The sequence below is a fragment of the Aythya marila genome, assembly GCF_965140915.1.
Source record: "Aythya marila genome assembly, chromosome: 2".
Taxonomy (NCBI): Eukaryota; Metazoa; Chordata; class Aves; order Anseriformes; family Anatidae; genus Aythya; species Aythya marila.
Genome location: NC_139043.1, coordinates 44,688,533 through 44,697,488, shown reverse-complemented (window position 1 = coordinate 44,697,488; position 8,956 = coordinate 44,688,533). Strand labels below are relative to the sequence as shown.

At 40.5% G+C, this 8,956-nt stretch overlaps 1 long non-coding RNA gene across 1 annotated transcript; it reads right to left on the bottom strand.

The window, feature by feature from the left end:
* Positions 1 to 667: 667 nt before the first annotated feature.
* Positions 668 to 6,855, bottom strand: LOC309874168. Its single transcript, XR_014316790.1, has 4 exons — positions 6,563 to 6,855; positions 5,638 to 5,716; positions 4,591 to 4,851; positions 668 to 4,492 (listed from the first exon to the last, which is right to left on the bottom strand). It is a non-coding gene; the product is annotated as an uncharacterized lncRNA (long non-coding RNA).
* Between the last annotated feature and the right edge of the window lie 2,101 nt (positions 6,856 to 8,956).

The window sequence follows — 8,956 nt, the reverse complement described above, 5'->3', positions numbered from 1 at the left end:
CAGCCCCATTTCAGAGGCAGCTGTGACCAGCGATTAGTTCCAACACGGAGCAGTCGTGCCTCCATTCAGCTCCTGTGAAGAGAGGAGGGAGCAACCACTCTGTAGGCCTGCAGAAGGCTTTTGTTCCCGGTTTCACGCTAGGAATGGAGCCATGAAGCTGGGAGCCAAGCAAGGCAACGATTGTCAGAAAAGGACATCTGGGATACAAATTGTCAGTCATCCCACCACCCTGCCCGGTGCTAGGGAGGGCTGGAGGGGTCTGTAACTGGAAGGCTGGGGTTATGGTGTTGTCCTGAGCTGTGTTTTGGATGCAGACTCAATGAGTATGTGCCAAGATGGTCAAACCTGTTGAACAAAGGGCAGATGACAGCTTTAGTACCCCTCTTGCAGGCTGTACAGCTGCTGGCTCTAAGTATCTGGCTTGGTGCAAGCCCTGTGGAAAGAAGGCTTCCAGGCTCATCCTTAGCCCACGTGGGTTGGCCACGGCTCCTCTGAGCTGCAGGCAGTGACAAAGACCAACCTGCCAACAGGAACATGGCAGTCCAAGGTACTGCTCATCCCACTCACTTGTGCAAAAAGCAAAGATAGGTTAGTCCTAAACAAAGAGAAAAGGAAACGCAAGACAGGCACACAGACAAGCTGCCTTCATTTTTTATTTTTTTTTTCTTAAACAGATAGGTTTTTGCAGTGACAGATGATTAGCATTTACAATAATTCAAATACTAAATATACAGAAGAATTACTGCTGCATTAAATGTGATTGAGGCAGTTTTACATCGTGGCTTATTAGTAATCAGTTACCAGGCAGCATACTAAACACACAGTGTTTGAAATGAGATATAAAGCCAGCAAGAGGTAAATGCAATTTTGTTCTATTTTTCCTCTTTCCCTTTAAGCAAGGAGGGCATGCTGGAGACAAAATGGGGATTACTACAGTAGAAAAAAATGCAAAATGGCAAACTAAACTACAGCTGAGTTCAACGCTGTAATTAATGAAAAAGATACAGCCTCTCTGGTCACGTGCTTCTTATGCAGTTCTGATGCTGCTCAACCGGAGAGCAGCTCACCTATGAAACAAAAGAAGTAGGAAGAAAATGGGAACAGTTCATATAAACAGTTTGGTCTAGTATTTTTGAGGGGTTAAGAAAATACTGTATTAAGGAAATGTGCATTTCTAAGCTTTGAAAACCGTGTCTTAAATCACTGCAGTTTCTAGGGTACCAGTTTAGGGGGAATCCCATTACACGGAAACAACCTGCAAGTCATCAATGCAACCAATTATTACCTCAGGGGTAGAGGATCCCAGCTGCTGTTACCAGTTAATGGTATTTCACCTCTGTCTCCTTCACATTATTCCAACAACATTGTCTAAATAACAAATACCTCTGCAATACAACTATATTTTCTTTAAATACCTGTTGTGGTCCTTCTCCAAGATCCAAGAGCTATTATAGTAAACAAAAAGGACTTAATAACATAAAAGAAAAGACTGTAGCTGTCTTCTCTATAGATAACCATTACCAGCTCCTCCTACCACCGTGTTAAAAGTTAAGACAGCAGCTCAGGCTGGGGTCAGAAGGAAGGCAGCTCTGTGGTTAGCAGCTGCTGCCACCTTGTGAACAAAATTCCAAACACCTTCCCTCCACCCTTTTTAGTCTATTTAACGTAGCAGGGTATGAAGGGGAAAAAAATCCAATTTTTGCACAAATAAGTAACTTCGTGATAACATCTCCACATTTAGGCACAAAATATAAGACAGCTTCTGACCAGGTCTTAACAAAACAGAGACAGCTTGCAGAGAAGGAAGCTATTTTACTGGTGGTACAAGAATTCCTTTTCCACTGAATTGCAAACAATACCTAATGTTACCCTTACTCAAAAGATACACATCATACCAGCTGTATACTTTGCTAGCCAGTATTGACAGGCAAACTTTCCTTCCTTTCCTGGGTCAGATTCTTTTTTAAAACCTATGTTCCTTCTGTGCCTGCACTTCAAAGAGCAGTGCAAGACATGTTGCTCTAAAACTATCAAATATAAATGGGTTTAAAGCTACAAATCCATCAGGCTTCCAAGCACAGGGATCACCAGCTCTCTATCCTCCCTACAGACACAGTAAGGTTGGATTTGCTGTAGTTCTGACCGGGAGCAGACTGGGAAGACCAGGAGAGTTCAGGTGAAGAACAAAATATGTCAATCTTCAATCTGGAGAAGTACTTTCCAGTGTTGCCCTTTTACCCAATCCTTTTCTTTCCTGTGTAGCTTTGTAGGGTTACCTCTTCAAGCTCTAGACTCTGAAAAAGTTGATGTAGTAGTAGGAAAAATAGGAAGACAGAACTGAGACAAAAACAGCTACTGGTTTCCTATGCACCATTTTTTCACTTCAAGATCATTCTCTCCTCCCTACAGGGCAAGAAGCGAGAGGCAAAGCTTAGTGATCAATGAAACAAACATCAGAGTTGTCTGTGCTCATCTTTCCGATTCATAGGATCATGAATGGTTTGGGTTGGAAGGGATCTTGAAGATCACCTCATTCCAAACCCCTGCTACGGGCAGCAACACCTCCCACTAGACCAGGTTGCTTGAAGCCCCGTCCAGTGTGGCTAGGGATGGGGCTAACATTTCTAGGGATGGGGCATCCACAGCTTCCCTCACCCTAATAGTGAAGAATTTCTTTCCTGTTCACAAGACTCTTCTTTGGAAGAAGCCATGTGTTAAACTTAATATTTGGGCTCCATTCATTCCAGTTCCAGGGACTCTCCTGTAGCCCTGTACAATCCAATTTTTCAACACTTTATATTTCTTTCTACCTCCTGTAATATTCAACACATTCACCATAAAAATCAATGGCAATAAAAGCATAGCTAAACTAAGGATATACAATGTTAAAGGCTCCAGGAAATGTCAAGGCAAGCCACAAAAGGGAATTTCACAGTGAGACTCACAATTCATTCATATTTATGAATGTAGTCAACAGCAGCAGATTTCCAACCAGCCACAAGACTTTATGAAAGAAAACTGTATCATCACAGTAACAGACAGTTATATGGCTGCTACCTGTGCTGCAAAACCATTTATTTGAGTGCCCCTGGAGCAAAGTCTGGTGCTGCACATCTTCAGCTTTATTTGGTACGTAAACATGAGTAATGCCACTGTTGCAGCTACAGTTTCACTTGCAAGCTTGCTTGCCAGACACATTCTAGCTCTTTTTCATTAAATTTTTGAAAGTTACTACTTTTTTTTTTTTTTTAAGATATTAATCTTTGGACTTTTATTGCAGTACTAAATAATGCTGCCTGACATTGCATTTACTGCCAACAGATAGGCAGCCCTGGCATGTGAATAAATCACATTGCTGCTAGCACAGACAAAGAAGTCTTGTTCCTTCAGTTTGTCGGTGAAATTGCAGAAATAAATATTCAGTCATTCACAAGACACCTTTCTTTTTAAAAAAGTACTCACAAATCTCAAGATCTGTTGTAACTAGCAGTCATTCTCTCTCACTGATCCTGGCCAAATTAGTCAGAGATCTCACATAAGTTTGTATAGATGAAGTACAAAGCATGCATTATGAAATCAAGCTAATAACTCTCAGTATTAATTAAGAAGCTCACCCTGTCTTCAGTGAGCCTTTGAGAACATTACTCTGTTTTAAGGAATATATGTAATTTCTGTTGTAAAGTCTGCTTGTGATATTTTCTTTTCCTTTTAAGGTTTTGGGGTTTATTTGTTTGTTTTTAACCCTTTACTTAGTGGCTTGGAAGGGTCCCTCAAGTAAAAGGAAAGGCTAATATTTGTGTATAGAGGAAAGGCTGTTTGGAAGAGGAAGATTTTTCAGTATTTCTAAAATACAGTCTGGCTCTGCAGCAGCTTGATTGTTTCAGTTTACTTTAAAGAAGGTTCTTCTCTCTTCTGAGTTTTACATTTATTTTTAATAGGCATTCTCTTGGCCATTGTGTCTCAGACAAGATCAAGAAGATCCTGATGGTTGCTGGAGGTATGCTACCGTAACAGGTCGAGACACTAGAACATCTTCATGTTCAGCTTACAACTAGTAATTCACATTTTTCCAGACAAAAGGTGACAAATTTCATGTTCCCTGGGGCCAGATCCTAATGAATATGACAGAGCAGTCCAGAAGGCAAATTGAGTGTTTAGATACTGAAGCCAGCTGGTCACTGCTAAGAGTTTCAAAACAATGTTTCTGAAGGTAGTTCAGAAAGGGATAGTTGTAGTGGTTTTGTGGCTTCTTCACGGTATTTTACATTCCTATGAAGTTGGTTTCACTAATAAAACAAGTGGAATAGAGCATTTATTGTATTCATGCAGAAAACAACCCTCTTTTCCTCCCAACCACATGCCTTTCCTCTCTCCTTTGAACGCTAGGGTTTTAGCATAACAGCAACAGGTCTGGTATGTTTAAAAGGCTTCCTTTTGATGATAAAATATTCCAGTTAAGTATCACCTTTCATATAAAAGCTTGAAGCCAAATCTAGGGAAAAAAAAATAAAGAAGGATAATGAATGAAAAGTAGCATCAAAATCTTTAAATGTCAGATGTATAACAATCCCATACGTGTGAAGATATTACCTCACTGAAGAGCACCTTTTCAGGTATTTAAGGTCTACTAGAGGGAGTAGGGGTCCGGAGAAGCTGACTGTAGACAAATACTCAGTGGAGCCCAGGCAACAGGCAGGCTGTGGCTTGTTTGCTCTCTGAATTTTCCTATGAGTACCCTCAGTTATTCCAGTTGCGGGTTCAGTGGATGCTACAGATGTTGCAAATGTGAACTGGAGTTGATAGGACCTTCAAAATCAATCAAAATTTTCCTAAGATGAGCTTTGAGAGTTGCTGGAAAAGAGGGTAAATGTTCATAACCTAGGATTATTATTAAGTAGAGGTACACAAAATCACTTGTCTTTTGGAAAAATCACACAGGCTTTTCTTCATGCCCTTGTCTTCCCTGATTTCACAGCAGCAGTATTTTCTCTCCAGTGCAAACACAATGAATGGTGCACATCAGCTTGGGAAGAAGGAATGAAAAACAGTTCTCTAATGAAACATTTTACCTGGCTAATAGCTTTTATTTTTGCAAGCGATGCCTCTGTGTGCCTCCCCGTGGTAAAGACTCACCATCTGCCTTTGCTCTAATAAACGAACTCATATTACAAATATGGAGTGCAAACATACTCATATCCTGAATCAACTGCACCCCAGAGTCAGATCTTTTTGCAGAATGTATAAATGGTAAATATTTGCTCCCAAATGTTCAAAATAGCTCACAATGTTTCCTAATAATAACAAGCATAACCAGCAAAAAAATCATTATTGCTACACTATGGAAGGTAAAAATCCATAAACAAAGACTTACCTATTTTCAATAGCCATATCTTCACACACATCTTTCCAATATAAAATTCTGCTGCCCGGAATATCCTGAGTGTATTGCTAATATTGTACACAATTAGATGTTGCCCTTCTGTCTGCCTGTACTGTTAGTCTAGTTTTGGAAGCTACAGGCTTTCATTCCCAAAATTTTACGTTTTAGGTGAGCAACTCATTTAATTGTATATCGCTCCTGGCCTATAAGACTCAGAAAACTTGTTTTGCCTCCTATAACCTTAGACATAATCTTACCTTTTTCCTCTGCCACACACTGGTTCTCACCACTGATTTCTTCTTCAAACACAGGTCTTTCACAGAACTCTTCCAGAAACTAAAAACAACACAAAACAAATGAGCAAACAAAGCCCAGGAACACCAGTTAGGCCTACACGCGACCTTTCAGTTCCATATACCAGTTCCTTCTCACGCAACCCAGGCTGTATGTTTTACAACTCACTGCTTATGCTTACAGATGCTAGATTTTCAGGTCCCGAATTTACAGCACTTTGTTTCATAGGAATGATGCACATTCAACCATGGGGCTAATGTTGTATTAACTGCTTAAACATCGTGTCTTTGGAACCCCAGGAACATTCAGATGCATGAAAGATGCACAGAAATAGTGTTTTAGCTTTCAGATGAATCACTACTTCAAAGTTCAAGTGAATTTGTCTCAGCTGCCCATATTCCTAAGGAAACAAAGCTTACCCATGCATACAATACCCATGTATTGTATGCCCAATATATGTGTGGATTTCTGTCTAGTCTTAGCCTGTCTTCAAACACATTGGCCAATATCAACCAAATTTGACAGAATAGTAAAGGTCACAGAATGACAGAAGACCCAAAAGACATTATATTTCTGTAAATTTGATGAAAATAGCCAAAAGGATCATGTCCTTACTAAGAATGGCACAGTAACATTCTCTTAATATACGCTGTTCAATTCCAGTAGAAGACATTGGAGTATCCCACAGAAGAGAGAGACTTTAGGATTCCCTGACTGCAGGAAAAGCTTTAACCAGAGTTCACACTTTATTAAACATCAGATAATGTCATCACAGCACACCAAATCTTAAACGCACACACACACAAAATCAGGCTTTCTTAGTCCCACTGTTTAGATAATTATTTCTAAGTATTGCTCAGAACAGGGTGGTAGCGTGAAGTAACTTACTGATTATACTTGCTGGATGAGCAGCCAGCTCAGCTTAGGAAGGTTTTCTGCAGACAATTAATTCAGTCTCAGCAGCCCCCACTGATTGAAGACAACTTGAATCAAAGAACGATCAATACTTTCATTACAGCTTTCATTACGATGGCATAGTAGCTTGTTTGTGCAAGGTGAGCACAATTCAGTGCACGATGGTTTTTTTTCCAAGCCCTTTTGAGACTATTAACCTTGATTACCTTGCCTCCCTAAGAAGAGTTCTTCAGGTGAGGGTTCCAGGAAGAGCTGTCCTTAGCACGTTGTGCCTCTGGTGAGCTTACATAGGCTTGCAAAGGCTGAAGGGGTGGGGGTGAGTATGGACACTTTATTCAGCACCACAACAGTCACATGCATCCCTTCGGTTATCACGTCTCACAGTATGATGCAAGGACTTCTTCAAGCTCCTTCAACTTCCTCCAACTTTACCACAGCTGAAAAAGCTTGCCATGATTTGGGGTTCACGGAAGCAGAGATATAAAGACTTAATAAAGCTTTCTGACCACTCATCTCAGACTAACCTCTGCTTTATGACAACTACAGCTGGCAGACTTTCTTGTGAGTAACTGGGTACTTTGTTTTCCAGGTCTGACTGGAAATGAAAATGAATGAGAAGAAAACCAAATTCTACTACTGCTCTACTGCTTTCCTTTGAGTGTGTCCTATACAAAAAGTGACAGCAGTTCCTTCAGCAGAACCACACAGAAACACTGAAGCTACAGCCACTGAAAGGTGTATTCTTGTTCAAAAAAACATTTAGCCCAGTGTAAAAAAGGAAGTCAATTGCATTCTGCTATTAAGTCTAGCAAGTTGACTCAAAACTTTTTTTTTTTTTTTTTTTTTTTTTTTTTTTAATACTTGCCTACATTTCAGTTCCTTTTTTGGGATGTTCACTTCAGTGCACTTGCTGTTGCAAATGCTGAGTCACATGCCAAAGTGATCAAGAGGGCTGGCCTCATTTACGTGCTGTGTACTCTAAATGACCAAACATCCAGGCTTGTAGGACATTGATGTTGCAGGATCCAGACTGCACTAAAATCAAGAGATCTCAGGCTACCTCCAGCCATTGCAGAACTGCTGTACTAAAGATGAACATTTGCTAAGAGAAGCTACAAAATGATGATTGCTCAGATTATAATAAAGCTATCACTGTTATACCCCTCTTCTTAATATATTTTTCCATTTACTATAAATGTTACTAGACACTTATTACTCATATGGCAGAAAGTGCTAATGGGTTGCACAGTAGGGGTCAGTAATACATAAATCCCCAGGATGATGCTCTCCATAAACTAAGGAGATGTCATGTAATAACCATCCTCAAAGAATCATTAGGAGAATTGCATGGCTTAATCGCTTTTTCCTCTGAGGCCCAAGTTTGATGACACAATAAATCCAGCTTTGCGGCTCATGGTATCATTAAAAAAAAATAATAATGATTTGCTGCAAATTTATTTACAAACATCTAAACTGCATAAGACCTCTGGCAGTTTCCATTTGTTAAAAAAAAATAAAAAAATCTGGCTGGTTAACTTTGTAACAGTAGGCTTTATGCTGGAAAATTATTACTTCTTTCTCTCCGTACACAGAGCCAGTGTAAGTGCTGAAAAAAATGCAGTATCACATTACAGCCAGCTTGTCACAAGCATAGGCAAACACCTCTGATCCGTATCAGAGGAATAGGACTAGGTCATCTAGCTACACACAAGCCCAGTGGAACAACAGCCTGAGTCATACGATCACACAGCAATTTATGGTGCAAGAGATCAGCTCCCTGCTCAGAACACGGCCACTCAAACAGGTTGTTCAAGGCCTTGCCCACTCAGTTTCTCAGTATTTCCCAGGACAGAGGTTCCACAACCTCTCTGGTCCTGTCCCAGTGCCTGCCCTCCCCCTCCCCCCAAAATCCTAGTGTTTCACTGAAATCTCCCCTGTTGCAACTTGTGTGCATTACACAAGAGCAGCACTGCCCATTGCACAAGTCACCAGATACTTCTGAGCTTTCTCTGCTACAGAGCAGCTGCTCAAAATGCAGGTGAAAGATCCAGATGTGTTTGTGATATTTTTATCATCCAAGAACAAACAAGAGGTTCTGCAGTGCAAACAGATGGGGATGTCAAAGGGAAAGGACGAATTTTCTTCATGCAGTCAAGTCTGTGAGAGCCTGAGGCAGAGCATCAGTACGACGCCTTTTAGTGGTAGGAACAGCAAAGACCAACACCTTGCCTGATAGTGACAGCAAAGAGTTAAGACCTCTGCTCAGGAAAGGAGAAGCAGAATACAATTCATATAAAATAAAGTACTTCTGGCCTTCAAATTTCAGTTTCAAACAGGAAACTGACTTGGAAAACCTCAACTGTTTCT